We start from the raw sequence: 19,665 nt of genomic DNA on the forward strand, positions 1-19,665 counted from the left end.
TTTGATGGTATAGGACTTCACTTTCCACACAGTGTAGACAAAATTTAATGGTTATATAGTCATCCATTTGAGTTGAATATTCCTATATCTAGGCAGAACCATATTCCAAAACGCCGTCTTTTTTTTTTATTATACTAATAGATCGATAATAGCTAGCGTGGTTCTTATGCTGACAGGTTCTTGTATACATAGACTGGTTGGCCTTTTGCTTTGTTTATGCCGATATAGTGTAATATATATTTACATCCATAAAAAATAGTTTGGTTGCTAATTTATTGCTATTTTTGTAAGAAGTTGTAGCCTATCTCTTTCTTTCTCTCTACGTGCACACACGCGGATGCTCAAACACAGGGATAAGATAAGAGGGGAGAAAAACAATGAAATCATATTGTTGCCTCAAAACATTTTTCTGATATTTTTCATTAAATCTCTACGAACATCATTTTTTTAACTACAATGAATATCAAAAGCATCAATCTTAACCGCCTCTTCGCATATAGGGCAAAACTGCTTATATCTGACCCTTTCCAGACCCTATAGTGGCGGGAGGTTCATGCACTGGGCTGCCCCTGTGAAAAATATTTTCCATTGGCAATTCTCACTAGCTTTCAACAAAATTAAAATGAAGCAACGGCACGTGGCACCAATATGTTGGAAGACTTTTATGCTTTTAACTCGTAAAAAAATTAGAACTTCATCTCTAATCTAGAGAGTTGACTCCCCTTTATTTTTTTGATCAGCAAAAAAAGAACTTTATTGATGAAAGAGGCATAGAACATGCAAAATTACATCAACAAAGCAGGGGAGTGCAGAGAGCATCATAGCTAAACTTAACAATCCCAACTAGGTTGGCACCGCAAAGAAAGCGCAATCATATGCTAGCACTCGACCCGGGATTGGTGAGAAGCCAACCAAGGGCACCCAAAAGAGGGAGCCGAAAGCAAAAAGTAAAACCTAAGAATCCAGCAGAACAACCCAACTAACAAGCAGAAACAACCCTGCAACAACAGTGACCTCAACTGATAACCTCTTCTGATATCCTCAACCCAACAACAGTAAACAGATTAACCTCTACTAATACACCTTCTAATTTGAGGGAGATTGAAGACAAAATCATGAATAGGATACTGCCACTGCTTAGAAGCTGTACTTAACCAAAGAGCCACTCTATACTTAACTAGATCAGAGAGAATCTCAACATCAGCTACTGCGTTATTGAATACGCAGTCATTTCTTTGCTTCCAAAGAGACCAAAGGGTTACAAGAGGGATACATCTCCAAATCACCTTCTCTCTCTTCTGAAACTTACCACCCTCCCACCACTGAAACAAACAATCAACTGAGCCAGGCATTGCCCAAGATAGACCCCACCAATCAAGCAAGGACGACCAAACCAACCACACAAAATGGCAATGAAGGAGCACATGTAACACCGACTCCTCATCATGCTTACAGAAGCAACACAGGGTAGAAGTTCCTCCAGGGAGGACCGCTATCTTCTGAAGGAACACAGAGGTCTTAATCTTATGCTTCCAAGCGAGCCAGCCGAAAAACTGGATTTTAGGGGGTAAAACCTTATTCCATAGCATTCTAGGAGCTCCCAGTTGATTTCCAACTCCACTGGAACAATGCTTATACAGAGAGGCTACTGAAAAGAGACCTGATGATGTGGCTGACCACTTAGGGTAATCAACTCTCTCCAACCTAAATAAGGGACCAGGAGAGATAATAGAGACCAGTCTCAGCAAATCAACTCTTTCCCATTCAAACAACTCTCTTCTGAATAATAGGTTCCACTCCCCTGAGGATGCCTTTAGATCAACAAAACGTCTAAGAGTACCTTTCTTTTCTTTTGACAAGCTGAACAGCCTAGGAAATTCAACTCTCAAACAGTGGCCATCACACCACAAATCCTCCCAAAAACTTATTCTACAGCCATCTCCCACCTGCACGCTGAAATTATTGAAAAAACACTCCAACATTGAGGGGTAAAAAGAGGCCAGTGATGTAATATCTCGCCATAATTTTGACTGCTTCCAGCTATCTCCAGAAATCGGCAACCAGCAGCACTCATCAATGTTGTACTTACTGCAAATTACTTTTCTCCACAAAGCTTTTGACTCACAAGCAAACCTCCACCACCACTTCAGTAACAAGCAGGAATTAGCAACTCTAACCTTCCTAACACCCAATCCTCCATTTTTAATACTATTGGTAACCTCCTCCCATTTGACTAGATGAACCTTCCTTTTGAGATCCGAGCCACCCCATAAAAAAGCTGCTTGGATTCTTTCAAAATCCTTAGCCACACCCTCCGGCATTCTAAATAGAGATAAGTAGTAAACTGGTAAGCAAGAGAGAGCAGACTTAATCAACACCAACCTACCCGCAAAGGACAACATTCTCCTCTTCCAACCTGCCAGCCTAGCCTTAACTTTCTCAAGAACTGGAGTCCAGGACTTCCTTTTGCTAGGACTAGCCCCCAGAGGGAGCCCAAGATAACTCAAAGGTAATGAGCCAGTCTTGCAATTCAGCTTGGCAGCAAGATCAACCAGGGCAACAGAATCCACTCCTACTCCGCAAACCACACTCTTGTGATAATTAATTTTCAACCCTGATACTAGTTCAAAGCAACGAAGGATCCTTTTAACATTGACTATTTCCCCTTCATCAGCCTCACAGAATAGGATAGAATCATCTGCAAATTGCAAATGAGACACCAGAACATCATTAGCCCCAACCTTAACACCCTTGATTAAATTCAACTCTAAAGCTCTGGACAAGAGGACATTCAGGCATTCTGCCACAATAATGAATAGAAAGGGAGAGAGGGGGTCACCCTGCCTTAGACCTTTTTGGGGAGAGAATTCTTCAGTTGGAGAACCATTCACAAGGACCGAAAGCCTAGCAGTGGACACACATTCCTTAATCCAAGCAATCCACCTTTCACCAAACCCGAATCTGGACAACATAGAGTAGAGGAATTCCCAATTGACAGAATCAAAGGCCTTTTCAAAATCGAGTTTCAAAATCACACCCTTCCTTTTGACTTTTTTCCACCCATCAACAACCTCATTTGCTATAAGGACTCCATCCAGAATATTCCTGCCACGAAGGAAGGCGGATTGAGCTTCGCTAATTATTTCGGGCAAAACCTTACTAAGTCGACATGATAGCACCTTTGATAAAATTTTGTACAGAGACCCTACAAGACTTATGGGCCTAAAATCTTCCAACCCCCCTGCATTCTCTTTTTTAGGCACTAAGGTTATAAAAGAGCTATTGATGCCTCTAACCAGTTTACCATGGGTATGAAATTCCTTCATAAATTGGATCACTTCCCCTTTCATCAACTTCCAATGCTTCTGAAAGCATAAAAGGTTAAACCCATCGGGGCCTGGAGCTTTGTTCCCATCGCAATTTTTTATGGCCTCCCATAGTTCTTCCTCTGCAAATTCTGCTTCTAGCATTTCGAATGCATGACTATTCCTAACAGATCTGAAAACACCATCGAGGGATGGTCTGACTTTCCAATCCTCTGAGAAATGCTTCTTAAAGTGATTACACACTTCTAGTTTAACTTCTCCAGGATCTTCAACCACCCTATCCCCAACAGTAACCGAATAGAGCCCATTCTTGCTTTGCCTACTGGTGGCCATTACATGGAAGTATCTAGTATTCTTATCCCCCTTCAAAGCCCAGTCAAGTCTCGCTTTTTGGAGCCATATCCACTCAGCCCTTCTACTTAGCTTCCAGACTTCACTATTCAGCACATTTCTCCTAGCCTTTTCCGATTCTACTAAAGCTCTTGTTTCTGCTAGCAAATCGAGCTTGTTCAACTCCTCTTCGGCATTCTTGAGTTTAGCTGAGACGTCCCCAAAAACTTCTTTATTCCAATTTCGCAAAGCCTCTCTAAGCAATTTAAGTTTGCTTTGAAGTATGAAACCAGCCCACCCATCTATTCTTGCCTCCTTCCAAACTTTCTCGAAAAAAGTTGAGAACTGATGGTGTAATAGCCAGGCATTGATGAATCTAAAAGGTCTAGGGCCCCAGTCCCTCTCCTCCTCCATGAGGATTAAAGGGCAGTGATCTGATAAAATTCTAGGCAAACCCCACAAGTTGAGTTTAAAAACTTCTAACCATTCAGGATTTACTAGGAACCTATCTAGCTTGCTCCACTTAACCCCTTCTTGTGCGCTGCACCAAGTATACTTCCTTCCCAGCAAAGGTACTTCAGACAATTCACATGACTCAATGAAGCTATTAAAATCCAGCATACCCTTGTGCCTTCTCGAGCAGCCTATCCTCTCACCCACACATCTGATTTCATTGAAGTCGCCACCAAGACACCAGGGCTTAGAGGAAGCAGATTTCAACCTTTCCAGAGTGTCCCAGAGCTTCCTTCTCCTATCCACTACATTAGGAGCATATACATTAACTAAGACACATTCAAAGGAATTAAGAATAGTACCTGAAAGTAGTATAAAGCTCCTATTACAGCAGCAATCTGAAAGTTGAAAAGTCCCTGGGTCCCAAATGCATAGCAAACCTCCTGAATTCCCATCTGAATCTACATACGTGTAATCCATTCTGGCTTTTGGCCATAGGGCTTTAACATCTATCTCAGTACAGCTTGATAACTTGGTCTCTTGGAGGAGGACAATATCAATTTTTCTATCTATAATCATGCTTCTAATCTTACCTTTTTTCTCCCTTCTACCCAATCCTCTGCAATTCCATGATAGAATCTTCATTAGAAGAAAAATCTAACGCTGAAACCTCTGTAGACAGAGCCCAACTCACGACTGCTGGCACTCTCTCATCCGCCCCATGTCCTTCAATTCCATTTCTGAAATCTTCCTTAAGGCCTCCTCTTCTTTCCCTTCATAATTAATCCCTAACAGCCTCCCCATTTGAAGAGTAGCACAAGCTTCTTCCCGGATTGATCTCTCTTCCCCTGCGCTGCTGCCAGACGAAGTGGAGGGCACAGAAGTTGCCACTGCCGGCCTGAAAATGCCTCCCTTGGACCCTTTCTTACTAGCTGATGCTGTTATTTGGTTCATACTTCTAACAAACCCAGAAAAACCACTGATTTGCTTTTGATTGTGATGCCCCAAATTCTTTTTCTCGCCCCTCCTTCCATTGCCCTTCGAGCTTTCCTTCTCTTTTAGCATAGCCTTCCTCAGTTTAGACTGACTGGGTTCGGTGTATAACACAATAGGCCTACTCTTAATGGATTCCTCATTGGGCTTATTTGCCCCGGTCTTATTTGGTGGACATAGCTCAGGGTTTGGCCTAACCACAGCCTCTGGAGGCCCACAATTTATTGTTCGAGTTTGGCCCAAAAAGACCTCTAAGTTGATACCAGGCCTAGCAACACCCGAACCACTACAACTTTTTAGAAAACCTGGTGAATGCACCTGACCCTCCTCCTTTTGATAATCCTCATTTGCCTTTCCGAAGTCTTGCAGTGTGGCATGTGAATATACCTGACCCTCCTCCTGTTGATAAGCCTCGATTACACCCTTGTCAGAGCTTCCCAGCACCATCCTTGCCTCTTCCTCACCAGCACCGGTTACCTTTTCGAGATCGTGCAGTGAGTCATCAACTGCCGAAGCATGCAGTAGCCCATTCACTTCGTCCAGCTCAACCTCTTTCCTTATCTGATATGTGTCGCTAACATGGTCCAGCTCATTTCTTCTTGCCACTTCAGCAACTGACTCAGCTGCCCCATCATACCTCTGCACCTTCTCCACACCGAGTTTGCCTTGAAGCCCCTGGGCGGTATTGTTGAAGAAACCAGACTCTGCATCATGATGAATCTTGCATTTGCACACCTCTCTCACTACTTCAGACACCACCCTTTGCTCCTCGCACACTCTTATTGAATGGAGCTTCCCTTTACACTTTAGAGTGATGACTTTATTAATAAGTTCCATACTTTTTGTTGCAACTCTGACCTTTGCACTTCTGAATGAGGTCGGGTTGCTAACATCACCTTCAAAGTTAAGGACTTCACCCCACAAGCTACCAATCTTCTTCAACGTACTGCTATTCCAGAGGTTAAGGGGAATGCCATAACAGCTTAGCCACACCCCCCTCTCCTGGTCCAAATTTAGACCAGCAATCCATTCAGTAATAAACTCACTCCATTCATGGATCCAAGGGTATAACAGTGGCATCTTAGACGTCTTCTGATCCTTAGAATCGAACGTTACAACTACATCTCTGCCACCCACCTCTCTTACCAAAACCTCACCCACTCCTTGTATTTTTAACTCCTCTTTCAACTCTTGAGCACATCGATTCGTTTTGAGGCGTATAATAATACTCTCGTACAACCATCCATTACCCACCTCATCAACTTCCACTATAATGCTACCCCTATCTTGAATGGTCTTGTCAACAACTACTTCTGCAAAGGATCTATGGTCCCTCAACTGAAACACATTCCTATCACCTCCTGTATTATAGAACCTGCGATTAGTAAGACCTTCCACCGGATTATGAGGATTGACCCTTGGCCTAGCTCGCTCATTCCTGTACTCAGCACTCTTTACTTCCAAGGCCTTATCGTCAACCCACAAACCATTAGCTTTTTGGATTGCCATTTCCATGGCCACAGGGCAGTAAAACCTGACAAAACCAAACCTTGAGTTCTTCACCTTGCGCCTCTTCTGTGGAATAAAGACATCTTTAACAATACCGAACTTCATAAACAACTTATACAACCCTTTCGGATCCATGGAATTAGGGATGTCATCCACAAAGACTGTGAATAGGCCCTCGCTTGGCCCATGATTTCTGGTATCTTGATGTCCACGACGGTTAAGCACCGGAACCCACCCTCCTTGTTGCATTCTCAATTCTGGAATCTGCAAAATGCCGTTTATAAACCACCTGATATTGGACTTACACAATACATGATGCAAGACTCCCCTTTATGATCGCATATTGTAAGTTTTTTTTATTTTTTATTTTTAGAGGATATGTATGTGGCACCTCAATTGTTGATTCTGAAACTTTTTTCGAACTTACTATATATGTGGGGGTAGGTTTGTTATGGTCCTAAATTATTTATATTGTTAGATCATTCATGTAGTCAAAATGATTGAATTCTATAACCTTATCAAGAAATAATTAATTGCACATCCTAGATGAATCTATTGGTAAATGTCAACCAATCAAGGCATGGAAGAAGTATGTCTGACCTATCTACAGTTGAATACCATCTGACTAGCAAGTGGGTATCCAAAAATAAATAAATATACAAATAAACAGTAAATATGTATACTTTTTTCTTCTTTAAAAAAAAAAGTGGCTCTTATTCCTTCATGCACAGTATCTTTCTGTTGCAATGAAGTTTTTTAATATCTCTGAAGAATCAAAGTTTTGTAAACCTTTTGGTTTGTATCTGTAAGTGTCCAGAACATGATCATCAAACTGCCTTAAATTTTTGAAAAATAGAATTTTTAATTATGGGTTGGAAGACAGAATATGTAACCTTAGTAGTTGAAGAAATTTTTTTGGGGGCATTGCTGTGAGAACCCGAATATAAAAATTAAGTAAATAATTAAATAATAATATTACAATCTCAAATATTTTTGTGGTGAATTCTAAGGTGCAAATTAAATAAATAATTAAATAATAATATTACAATCTCAAATATTTTTGTGGTGAATTCTAAGGTGCAAATTAAATATTATTGGAGGATCTTTTAATTAATTTTAAACCTAAAATAAATTTATGGTGAAAGTCTTTAATTTAGAGACAAGGTTTATTATAAAAATAAAAATAAAAAGAGAGAGAGGAGGGTGTGACTTGAACTCTAGCCCACAAGGTCAACATATAAGACTCCTACCATTTGAGTTGCATGTAACTTATATATGTATTTTGTATATTTATCTATCTATTTGACCTAAGTGTGCCCACCACTAGTATAAAATAAAATAAACACAAACCCTACTCTATTATTTGTTCACCACATAGGGCAACAATAGCAGCCACGGGAGAGGGTTAGAGAGAAGGGAAAAAAAAAGAAGAAGAAGATGTTGCAATCAAAGAACTTTTGGGTGTGTTGTGTTGTGTGATCATCAAAGGTTAGCCCTCCTTGGTTTTCTTCTCTTCTTTTTGTTCTTCATCCTTATTCTATAATTATTTTGTTCATTGATGGAGAGGTTGTAGGTTTATGTATTGTGTATATAGATATCCTATCAAGAAACTTGAGGAGCTAAATTTATGTGTAAAGATTGGGTGTAATTTTCAGTCCAAAAATTCTGCACAGAATCGCAAACTTTAAAAATCAAGAAACCATATCAAACGGATGAATTTTAATCTGAAATTTTTACAGTAGATTAATTACATATTGAATTGCATATCTGAATTGTTTCATAATTTTTGGGAGTCAAAATCCATGTAAATTAAGGTATTCAAATCTGTCCAGGAAACCAGTCCGAAATAGTAAATTCGGGAGTGTTGTTCTCTTTGGGTATAAATCCAAAAATTATCAAATTAGTGTCATTAGAACGGGCTACGAGTCTAGTTTGGTACATTTTTGGCCTTGCATTGATTGCTCGTGTATATTAAGAGAACCGTCAATTTCTTTAAAGTGCTGCAGAAAACAACCTGTTTGGATATAATAAACTGTAGATAATTATTTTGATAAGCAAATCAAGTGAAACCAATTGGGTTTGAAACTTAGGATATAATAGATCATATCTGGAGGTTTTTGGGATTTTTTGAATAGCGTGGAGTGGGTTTTGTAATTTTCAAAGTTAGCGAATAGATTGGGAAAATTTGTTTAAAACACTGTTTTATCTTAAAGTTATTTTTAGTTAAGTTTCGATCGGAACCTATGTCTTGGGTGATTTTAAACCTTGAAGAACATGAACTTAGGTAATATTTAAGAGTAACGGTGAGTTGGGTTGAGCCGTGTTAGTGCGCTTTAGTTTGGGGTTACTTAGTTCGTATTCTTTAGTATTTTTAAATTTGTAGTGACGTGTAGTTTTTATACTTGGTTCAGGGCACTAGTTGGACTTTCATACTCTATTCGAGGATTATATTATTGCGTTTCAGGTGAGTAGTTTCATGCTACATATTTTTATAAATGTTCCCCTACCCTAATTTGTTGGAAAATCAAATTGTTGTTTCAAGACTAAACTGTTTTGATAAATTATTATATTATCAATTGAATCAAATTATTTCTGAAACATGTGTGAACTTGGCATACTGTAAACTATTTGTTTTGGTCTCATGTTTATAATGATGAACCACCATGTTTTGCAAAACTGATGTGTATTGATTATTGGGACCATGTGTGTATTTAGTCCAGGGAAATTATTCCACTGTGTGTGGTGACTCTGGCCACTAGGGAACAGATCCGGGTTGGGCCGTGATGACTCTAGTGCTCAACGATTGTAAGGAACAGACCTTTAAAAACAACTAGGTGACCTTCAATCGGATCGTCTTTGAGAAAAGGCCCAGGTGCCACCCTGAGGATGACTCTTAGTTCGGTATTGGATCCAACGGGGCTTATAGCCTGAGAAATGTGTGGCAGATTATTTATTTTTATTGGTACCCAGAAAATTATTGGTGTTCATGTTATAATCTGTTTTAAGTGGAAAATGTCGTTTATCATGTTCTTGCGAGACATGAGTATTTTAAGTGTTGAACTGTGGAACCTTCTTTTTGAAACAGATTGTATTTACCAAACTGTATGCTAATCTAGTTTCTGTGATATATCTTATTTTGGAATTGAACCCTGTTTTCAAAACTGTATTTACCATCCATGTTGCTACTCACTGAGCTATCAGCTGACTTAGTTGTTTACCATTTCCAGGTGTTAGAAGGACTTAGAGTGGACTCATGGCGTAGCGGGGACTCAATTGCATGGACCTCTAGGGCATTCCGTTAGTTTAGAGTGTTATGTCAAGTTTGTGAATATTTATATTTATTCTTATCGAAGTTCATATAGGATTATTTTTGACATGTGGGTTGTTTATATCCCATAAGTTTGGATGGTTTTTTATTACGGTTGATTTTGCCGTTTATAATTGTGACATGTCTGGATTGAGTTTTGGTTATTTATTATTGGACTATTGTTCAGTTGTTCAATGTGATTGGATTCGTGTTTAGGCTTACGTGTGCCTTGGGCTAAGTCCTTGTGGGCCACGGCCGGTCATGCCCGGATTTGGGGTGTGACAATTGTGGTATCAGAGCTATAGATTTATCAAGTTACATACCTTGCATTTCATCATTTAGACGAGGTCCGAGTCCCTATAGTACTTAGTAGTGTTTGGTTAAGTTAGTTTTGTTTAAACTTGTGTTGAATCGTTCTTGATTTCGTTTTGATGGTTAATAGTTGACACCTAGATATTTACACGGATTGTCTATTCTTTAAGAGCCTTTGATGTTTGTATTATTGTGTGTAATCCATTTGGAGAAATAGTAATATTGGGAGATGTCTGTAGATCTTGTCAGATAAAGATGGATGGTAGGATTTTTCTAGTGGATTTGATTTCTTTAGAGATGAAGGATTTTGATGTGATTTTGGAGATGGATTTGTTGACGAAGCATCATGCTTCTATTGATTGTTTTAGAATGGGAGTAGTTTTTGCTATGCTGGGACAACTTGAGTTTTTCTTTCAGGGAGATAGGAAAGTGTCTTTTATCTGTTTTATTTCTTCTCTTCAGGCTAACCGAATGTTGAGAAAAGGGTATCATGGTTACTTAGCTAGTGTGGTGAGTATTGAACTGCCATAATGGAAGTTAGAGGAGTTGCCTGTAGTGAGTGATTGTGTTGATGTTTTTCTAAAGGATCTACCTAGACTTCCTCTAGATCGTGAGGTAGAATTTTCCATTAACTTGGTCCCTGACACAACACTTATTTCTAAAGCGCCCTATAGAATGGCGCCGTTGGAGTTGAGGGAGTTACAAACTCAGTTATAGGAGTTGTTAGATAAAGGTTTTATTAGGCCTAGCATGTCACCTTGGGGAGCACCTGTGTTATTTGTGAAGAAGAATGATGGGTCTATGAGGTTGTGTATTGATTGTTGAGAACCGAACAAAGTCACAGTGAAGAATATGTATCCTTTGCCACGTGTTGTTGACCTATTTGACCAATTGTAGGGAGTTCAAGTATTCTCTAAGATTGACTTGAGGTTAGGCTATCACCAGTGAAAGTAAAGGATGAGGATGTTCCTAAGACAACTTTTAGAATCCGTTATGGGCATTATGAGTTCTTGGTAATGCGTTTTGGTCTCACAAATGCACCGGCCGCATTCATGGATTTAGTGAACAGAGTATTTAAACCCCAACTGGATAAATTTGTGGTAGTGTTTATTGATGACATCCTAATTTATTCGAGGAGTAAGGAGGAGCATGAGCAGCATTTGAGGGTAGTATTGCAGATCCTTAGGGAGAAGAGATTGTGTGCAAAATTTAAGAAATGTGAATTCTAGTTGAGCAGTGTATCCTTTTTGGGTCATGTGGTAAGTAAAGATGTGGTATTTGTGGATAGCACAAAGGTGGTAGAAAATCGTTGATTGGCCACGACCTACTTCTGTGATAGAGGTACGTAGCTTTCTAGGGTTTGCTGGATATTACAAACAGTTTGTGGAAGGATTCTTTTGTATTGCTTGCTACTTACCAATCTCACTAGGAAAGGGGTAAAGTTTGAGTGGAATGATGATTGTGAGTGTAACTTCAAAGAGCTTAAACAGAGGTTAACATCAGCTCCAATCCTTGCCTTATCTACTGATGGTGGTGGTTTTGTGATTTATAGTGATGTTTCATGATAGGGTTTAGGATGTGTGCTCATACAGCATAGGAAGGTGATTGGTTATGCGTCATGAAAGTTGAAAGTACATGAGAGAAATTATCCTACGCACGACTTGGAGTTAGCAATAGTGATTTTCGCTCTTAAGATTTGGCGACATTATTTGTATGGAGAGTCATGTGAGATTTACACTGATCATAAGAGTTTGAAGTATATTTTCACATAGGAGGAACTAAATTTGAGGCAAAGAAGATGGCTTGAGTTACTAAAAGATTTCGATGTGAATATATTATGTCATCCGGGGAAGGCAAATGTGGTTGCAGATGCCTTGAGTAGGAAGGTTATAGTTGGAAATGTAGCTGCTTTGTCTATTGAGAGTTGTTTGGTGGAAGACATGAGACGTTTGAGGCTTGGGGTTGTTACGCCTGGTGATAGGGCTTATTGTAGTCAATTGAAAGTTCAGCTGACCTTGAGAGAACGGATTCATTTAGCTCAGGAGATTGACCCCCAGTGTGAGCGTATTAAAGGAGAGATGACAGAGGGTAAGCATGTAGACTTTGTGGTTAGTGATGATGGGTTACTTAGATTCCATAGCCGAATTTGTGTTCCTGCTGGTGGTGATTTGCGGAAGGAGATTATGATGGAGGCACATAGTTCTAGTTATAGTTATAGCATTCATCTTGGAAGTACTAAGATGTATCGGGATCTTTATGAACACTTTTGGTGGAATGGTATGAAGGGAGATATTGCAAAATTTGTGGCTCAGTATTTGGTGTGTCAACAGGTTAAAGTAGAACATTAGAAACCTGCGGGGAAACTACAACCCTTAACTATACTAGAGTGGAAGTGGGATCATGTTACCATGAACTTCGTGTGCAGATTACCTCGTACTAGTAGTAATCACGATGCAGTTTGGGTAGATGTTGATAGATTAACCAAGTCAGCACATTTTATTGCAGTACGGATGACCTATTCTCTAGCTTGATTTGCACAGTTGTATGTGAAGGAGATTATTAGATTGCATGGTGCACCAGTGTCAATAGTGTCAGATTGGTACCCTCGTTTTGTGTCTAAGTTTTAGGGTGCGTTACAGTCAGCTAGAGGTACTCGGTTAAATTTCACCCTCAGACAGATGGGCAATCAAAGAGGACTATTCAAACCCTTGAGGATATGTTGAGGGCTTATGCTTTGGAGTGGAGAGGTAATTGGGATGATTATTTACCGCTCATGGAGTTTGCCTATAATAATAGTTATCATTCTAGTTTGGGAATAGCTCCTTATGAGGCTTTGTATGGGAGGAAGTGTAGGTCTCCTTTGTGTTGGTATGAGGTTGGTGAAAGGCAAATGTTGGGACCTGATTTGGTGGAGGATGCTACACAGAAAATTATCACCATCAGAGAGAGATTATTGACTGCCCAGAGTAGACAAAAAAGTTATGCTGATCATCGTAGGAGAGACTTAGAGTTTCATGAGGGGGATATGGTATTCTTGAAAGTATCACCATGGAAAGGAGTGATCAGGTTTGGAAAGAAATGAAAGTTGAGTCCTAGATACATTGGTCCATTTGAGGTATTGGAGAAGGTTGGTGAGGTTGCGTACCGTGTTGCTCTACCCCCTAGGTTGGCAGGAGTACATAATGTGTTTCACGTGTCTATGCTGAGGAAATATGTGCACAGTCCGTCGCATGTGATAGATTATGAGCCGCTTCAGATTAGAGAGGATTTTTCGTATGAGGAGATACCTATTCAGATTTTGGATTCGAAAGAGAAAATGTTGCATACAAAGGTCATTAAATTGGTTAAAGTACTGTGGCGTAATCATCTAATTGAAGAGGCAACTTGGGAATGTGAGGACGAGATGCGCGAGAAGTACCCACATCTATTCTCATGATTTACTCAGGTTAGTTTCGAGGACGAAACTTTTTTTTTAGGAGGGGAGAATGTGAGAACCCGAATATAAAAATTAAGTAAATAATTAAATAATAATATTACAATCTCAAATATTTTGGTGGTGAATTCTAAGGTGCAAATTAAATATTATTGGAGGATCTTTTAATTAATTTTAAACCTAAAATAAATTTATGGAGAAAGTCTTTAATTTAGAGACAAGGTTTATTATAAAAATAAAAATAAAAGTCTTTAATTTAGAGACAATGTTTATTATAAAAATAAAAATAAAAAGAGAGAGAGAGGAGGGTGTGACTTGAACTCTAGCCCACAAGGTCAACATATAAGACTCCTACCATTTGAGTTGCATGTAACTTATATATGTATTTTGTATATTTATCTATCTATTTGACCTAAGTGTGCCCACCACTAGTATAAAATAAAATAAACACAAACCCTACTCTATTATTTGTTCACCACATAGGGCAACAATAGCAGCCACGGGAGAGGGTTAGAGAGAAGGGAAAAAAAAAAAAAAAAGAAGAAGATGTTGCAATCAAAGAACTTTTGGGTGTGTTGTGTTGTGTGTGATCATCAAAGGTTAGCCCTCCTTGGTTTTCTTCTCTTCTTTTTGTTCTTCATCCTTATTCTATAATTATTTTGTTCATTGATGGAGAGGTTGTAGGTTTATGTATTGTGTATATAGATATCCTATCAAGAAACTTGAGGAGCTAAATTTATGTGTAAAGATTGGGTGTAATTTTCAGTCCAAAAATTCTGCACAGAATCGCAAACTTTAAAAATCAAGAAACCATATCAAACGGATGAATTTTAATCTGAAATTTTTACAGTAGATTAATTACATATTGAATTGCATATCTGAATTGTTTCATAATTTTTGGGAGTCAAAATCCATGTAAATTGAGGTATTCAAATCTGTCCAGGAAACCAGTCCGAAATAGTAAATTCGGGAGTGTTGTTCTCTTTGGGTATAAATCCAAAAATTATCAAATTAGTGTCATTAGAACGGGCTACGAGTCTAGTTTCGTACATTTTTGGCCTTGCATTGATTGCTCGTGTATATTAAGAGAACCGTCAATTTCTTTAAAGTGCTGCAGAAAACAACCTGTTTGGATATAATAAACTGTAGATAATTATTTTGATAAGAAAATCAAGTGAAACCAATTGGGTTTGAAACTTAGGATATAATAGATCATATCTGGAGGTTTTTGGGATTTTTTGAATAGCGTGGAGTGGGTTTTGTAATTTTCAAAGTTAGCGAATAGATTGGGAAAATTTGTTTAAAACACTGTTTTATCTTAAAGTTATTTTTAGTTAAGTTTCGATCGGAACCTATGTCTTGGGTGATTTTAGACCTTGAAGAACATGAACTTAGGTAATATTTAAGAGTAACGGTGAGTTGGGTTGAGCCGTGTTAGTGCGCTTTAGTTTGGGGTTACTTAGTTCGTATTCTTTAGTATTTTTAAATTTGTAGTGACGTGTAGTTTTTATACTTGGTTCAGGGCACTAGTTGGACTTTCATACTCTATTCGAGGATTATATTATTGCGTTTCAGGTGAGTAGTTTCATGCTACATATTTTTATAAATGTTCCCCTACCCTAAATTGTTGGAAAATCAAATTGTTGTTTCAAGACTAAACTGTTTTGATAAATTATTATATTATCAATTGAATCAAATTATTTCTGAAACATGTGTGAACTTGGCATACTGTAAACTATTTGTTTTGGTCTCATGTTTATAATGATGAACCACCATGTTTTGCAAAACTGATGTGTATTGATTATTGGGACCATGTGTGTATTTAGTCCAGGGAAATTATTCCACTGTGTGTGGTGACTCTGGCCACTAGGGAACAGATCCGGGTTGGGCCGTGATGACTCTAGTGCTCAACGATTGTAAGGAACAGACCTTTAAAAACAACTAGGTGACCTTCAATCGGATCGTCTTTGAGAAAAGGCCCAGGTGCCACCCTGAGGATGACTCTTAGTTCGGTATTGGATCCAACGGGGCTTATAGCCTGAGAAATGTGTGGCAGATTATTTATTTTTATTGGTACCCAGAAAATTATTGGTGTTCATGTTATAATCTGTTTTAAGTGGAAAATGTCGTTTATCATGTTCTTGCGAGACATGAGTATTTTAAGTGTTGAACTGTGGAACCTTCTTTTTGAAACAGATTGTATTTACCAAACTGTATGCTAATCTAGTTTCTGTGATATATCTTATTTTGGAATTGAACCCTGTTTTCAAAACTGTATTTACCATCCATGTTGCTACTCACTGAGCTATCAGCTGACTTAGTTGTTTACCATTTCCAGGTGTTAGAAGGACTTAGAGTGGACTCATGGCGTAGCGGGGACTCAATTGCATGGACCTCTAGGGCATTCCGTTAGTTTAGAGTGTTATGTCAAGTTTGTGAATATTTATATTTATTCTTATCGAAGTTCATATAGGATTATTTTTGACATGTGGGTTGTTTATATCCCATAAGTTTGGATGGTTTTTTATTACGGTTGATTTTGCCGTTTATAATTGTGACATGTCTGGATTGAGTTTTGGTTATTTATTATTGGACTATTGTTCAGTTGTTCAATGTGATTGGATTCGTGTTTAGGCTTACGTGTGCCTTGGGCTAAGTCCTTGTGGGCCACGGCCGGTCATGCCCGGATTTGGGGTGTGACAATTGTGGTATCAGAGCTATAGATTTATCAAGTTACATACCTTGCATTTCATCATTTAGACGAGGTCCGAGTCCCTATAGTACTTAGTAGTGTTTGGTTAAGTTAGTTTTGTTTAAACTTGTGTTGAATCGTTCTTGATTTCGTTTTGAAAACCAGAAAAATGATTAGCTTTTGACTTCTTAAAATTGGATTTATATAATGAGCTAGGCTACAAAATTCAAATAGAAGAAGCTTTTTCAAGATTAGTGTGCATGAAAGGGACTAAGGTTGAAAAAAAAAAAGGGATATAGAAAAAGCTGCATTAGTTTGTGCTATATGGAGAGCTATGTCATCCTTCCTTAGGTTTCGGTGTTTGACTTCATAGCAATAGATTTTATCAATGACCTAAGCTACAAATTTCAATAGGAGAAGATTAGTGTACATGAAAGAGACTTTTAAGTAATAAGAGGAAAAAAAAAACAAAAACAAAAACAAAAAAAAAGAGAACAGCAAAATATGCATTAGTTTGTGCTATATATGGAGAGTTTTGTTAGGCGATAAATTATTTAGTGGTTCATATGCAGTAGATAGTTCTTCACATCATTCAGCAAATGCTACATAACCCTATATAGATGACCCTCACTTTTAAGGTCACAAAGTGATACGACCACTGTGAAGATGTTGAAATGTCTATAGCGCTATGTACAATGCTCTAGAGCACCAAACTAATTTTTGGGTTAGGCTCTGTTACTTGGTAAGAGCAACATAACAAATTTTGGTCTCGCATCGTATCAATCATTTTTAATTAAAGAATTTGTTGTGATAATGTTATTGTACTTGATGTATTTGTGGGCAAAATGACCACCAAAATTTATATATATAAAATATGGATATTGAATTAATCATAGAACAAACTTAGAAACAAGCATAACATGTTCGATAGTTGGTTTTGTGTCTGTAGAATTATTAAGCGAAGAATGCACTGACTTTATAGGTCATTTACTCAATATTCCAATAAAAAAACGAAATTTATCTTAGCAGCAAGGTTACCTGCAACAACATGCCATGTCTCTATATGTGAGTGTGCGTGTACAATGCATGTCTCTTTGATTCTACTACATATACATATATATATGTATATATTATTTTTTAAGACATGACATGAATATGCATATATATAGACCAATCATGTGAAGTAAAATAAAATTTGTCGCATTTATTCCTAATAAAATAATTTTTTTTAAAAAAAAAACTTCCTGTATTCCAACTCCAAAACCAGTTCAGTTTATGACTTAGTCCAATCCCTTTTATTTCAGAGACAGAAGAAGATCAAAAGAAAGAGAAGAGATGGGTTCTCAGGTAATAATGGCCCTTCCATTTTTATTAGGATTGTTTTAGCTTAATTTCAGCTGTCTCTTTTCTTTTTTTTCAGCTTTGTTTGTTTGTTTGTTTGTTTGTTTGTTGCTTCGTGTTTTCCTGTTCCCCTCTTTCTTGTTGGATGAACAAAAACAGAAACACACACACACACAAAAAAAAAATTAATTGAATTTTAAAAAATGTACACTTTTCATGATATACCTTTCCTCTATCAATCATTCAATTGTACATAATTTTGAAAAAATGTTCTTGTATGTCTCTAGTCACTCTGCTAAGCTCATGCTCACTGGAAATTTCTAAAATTTTCTCCAAAATCAAGAAAGTTCTGTACCTTGTCGTGGATGGTTTAGTATTTTACAAAAATGCTATGCTTCTATGAAAAAATAAATAGTAAAGTACTTAGAATTTGAATATGTACCTCTATGGTGTGCCGTGGGTCATACACAGAATAAATTTGATTCACACATTTCAAATCTGGACACTTTTATGTTCATTTATTCTAGCTAGGTAGCATTGCTGGTGTTTTTAGCATAAATTTTTCAGAGGTTAATTTGAAAACTATAATTTGCTTTTCTTTGAAACTATTTCTTCTATGATTTTAATCACAGGGCACCCACACCAATTGCATCAGAGAGATTACCCAGAGAACCTGGAAAGATGCTAACAAAGAGGCATCTGATTTGCAACAAACTGCCATTGACAACGATCTTCAAATTTTCTTCACTGTTGATGATCTAAAAGCTGGGAAAACAATTTCCATCTATTTCCCCATCAAAGACCCTTCAACCACCCATCACCTACTCACTAGAGAAGAAGCCAATTCAATCCCTTTCTCATCATCAAAACTTCCACAGATTCTTGACTTTTTCTCATTCTCCAAACACTCCCCACAAGCCAAAGCAATGCAATACACACTCTCTCAATGTGAGCTTGAACCCTTAAAAGGAGAGACTAACTTTTGTGCTACCTCCTTAGAATTCATTCTTGACTCGGCTCATGGCATGTTTGGTCTGAAAAAAAAATTCAGAGTTTTAACCACCAAGTACCTGTCACGCCACAATGCTGTTTTGCAAAACTATACTGTTTTGGATGTGGCGAAACTCCAAAAATGGTGGCTTGTCATGCCATGCCTTTTACCCTTACGCTGTTTTTTACTGTCACGGGCAAGAGAGTGATCACAGAGTGTTTGAGATGGCACTGCGTGGTGGCAATGATGGGGAGAGAGTGGAAGCTGTTGGTGTTTGCCATATGGATATGTCGGAGTGGGACCCGGATCACGTCGGTGTTTCGTGTTCTCAGGACTTGGCCTGTACAGTCTCCTGTCTGTCATTTTTTCCCAGCTGATAATCTTGTTTGGGTTGCATCACCTCATCTAGTTAGTTAGTTAGTAATTATCTGAATTGTGCTTGGATATATGGTGAAGTGGTAGTATATGTCAAAAAGGGTTATTTGTAATATGGTTGATGATGTTGTGCTTGTTTTAATTATTCTATGGGGTATCATGGGATTGTGTGTCTGTTTAATAACAAGCCACGTGCCCCATTGTTAGAGTCCAACGAATAATTTTTTGTTAGAATAAAAAAAGGGATTGTAATTAGTGAAAAGTATAAAAGTACTCGCAAAAATATGAACGTGTAAGTGGAATATGTGCGCTGATAGCAAATAAGGTTAAATTTCATTTGCACCAGAACACATACCTATTTGCACCTTCATGTATTTCTACGATTTTCACTGATTCGCAATATATATGTATGTGTGTGTGTGTGTGTGTGTGTTTGTGACACTATTGGCATGAACATTTCCAGAACAAAGAACTTTGCCATAGATTTTGGGAAGTCTAGCACAAATATATATTCCGGTTATCTAAAAATTTTAAATAAATAAATTAAAAAAATAAAATAAAACTCCAAATTTGAGTAATTCACTAATTCTGGTAAAGAAGAAT

At 38.0% G+C, this 19,665-nt stretch overlaps 1 long non-coding RNA gene and 1 pseudogene across 2 annotated transcripts; both read left to right on the forward strand.

Annotated features, from left to right (window-relative positions):
• The first annotated feature begins 13,414 nt into the window (after positions 1–13,414).
• Positions 13,415–16,260, forward strand: LOC145819934 (uncharacterized). The gene is made up of 3 exons (XR_014360721.1): positions 13,415–14,262; positions 15,186–15,238; positions 16,002–16,260. It is a non-coding gene; the product is annotated as an uncharacterized LOC145819934 (long non-coding RNA).
• Positions 16,261–16,841: 581 nt separating this feature from the next.
• Positions 16,842–19,332, forward strand: LOC114306719 (BURP domain protein USPL1-like; annotated as a pseudogene). The gene is made up of 2 exons (XR_014360720.1): positions 16,842–17,097; positions 18,329–19,332. The product of XR_014360720.1 is annotated as a BURP domain protein USPL1-like (transcript).
• Positions 19,333–19,665: the final 333 nt, after the last annotated feature.

The sequence above is a fragment of the Camellia sinensis genome, chromosome 2 (assembly GCF_055761805.1).
Source record: "Camellia sinensis isolate YWXY chromosome 2, ASM5576180v1, whole genome shotgun sequence".
Taxonomy (NCBI): Eukaryota; Viridiplantae; Streptophyta; class Magnoliopsida; order Ericales; family Theaceae; genus Camellia; species Camellia sinensis.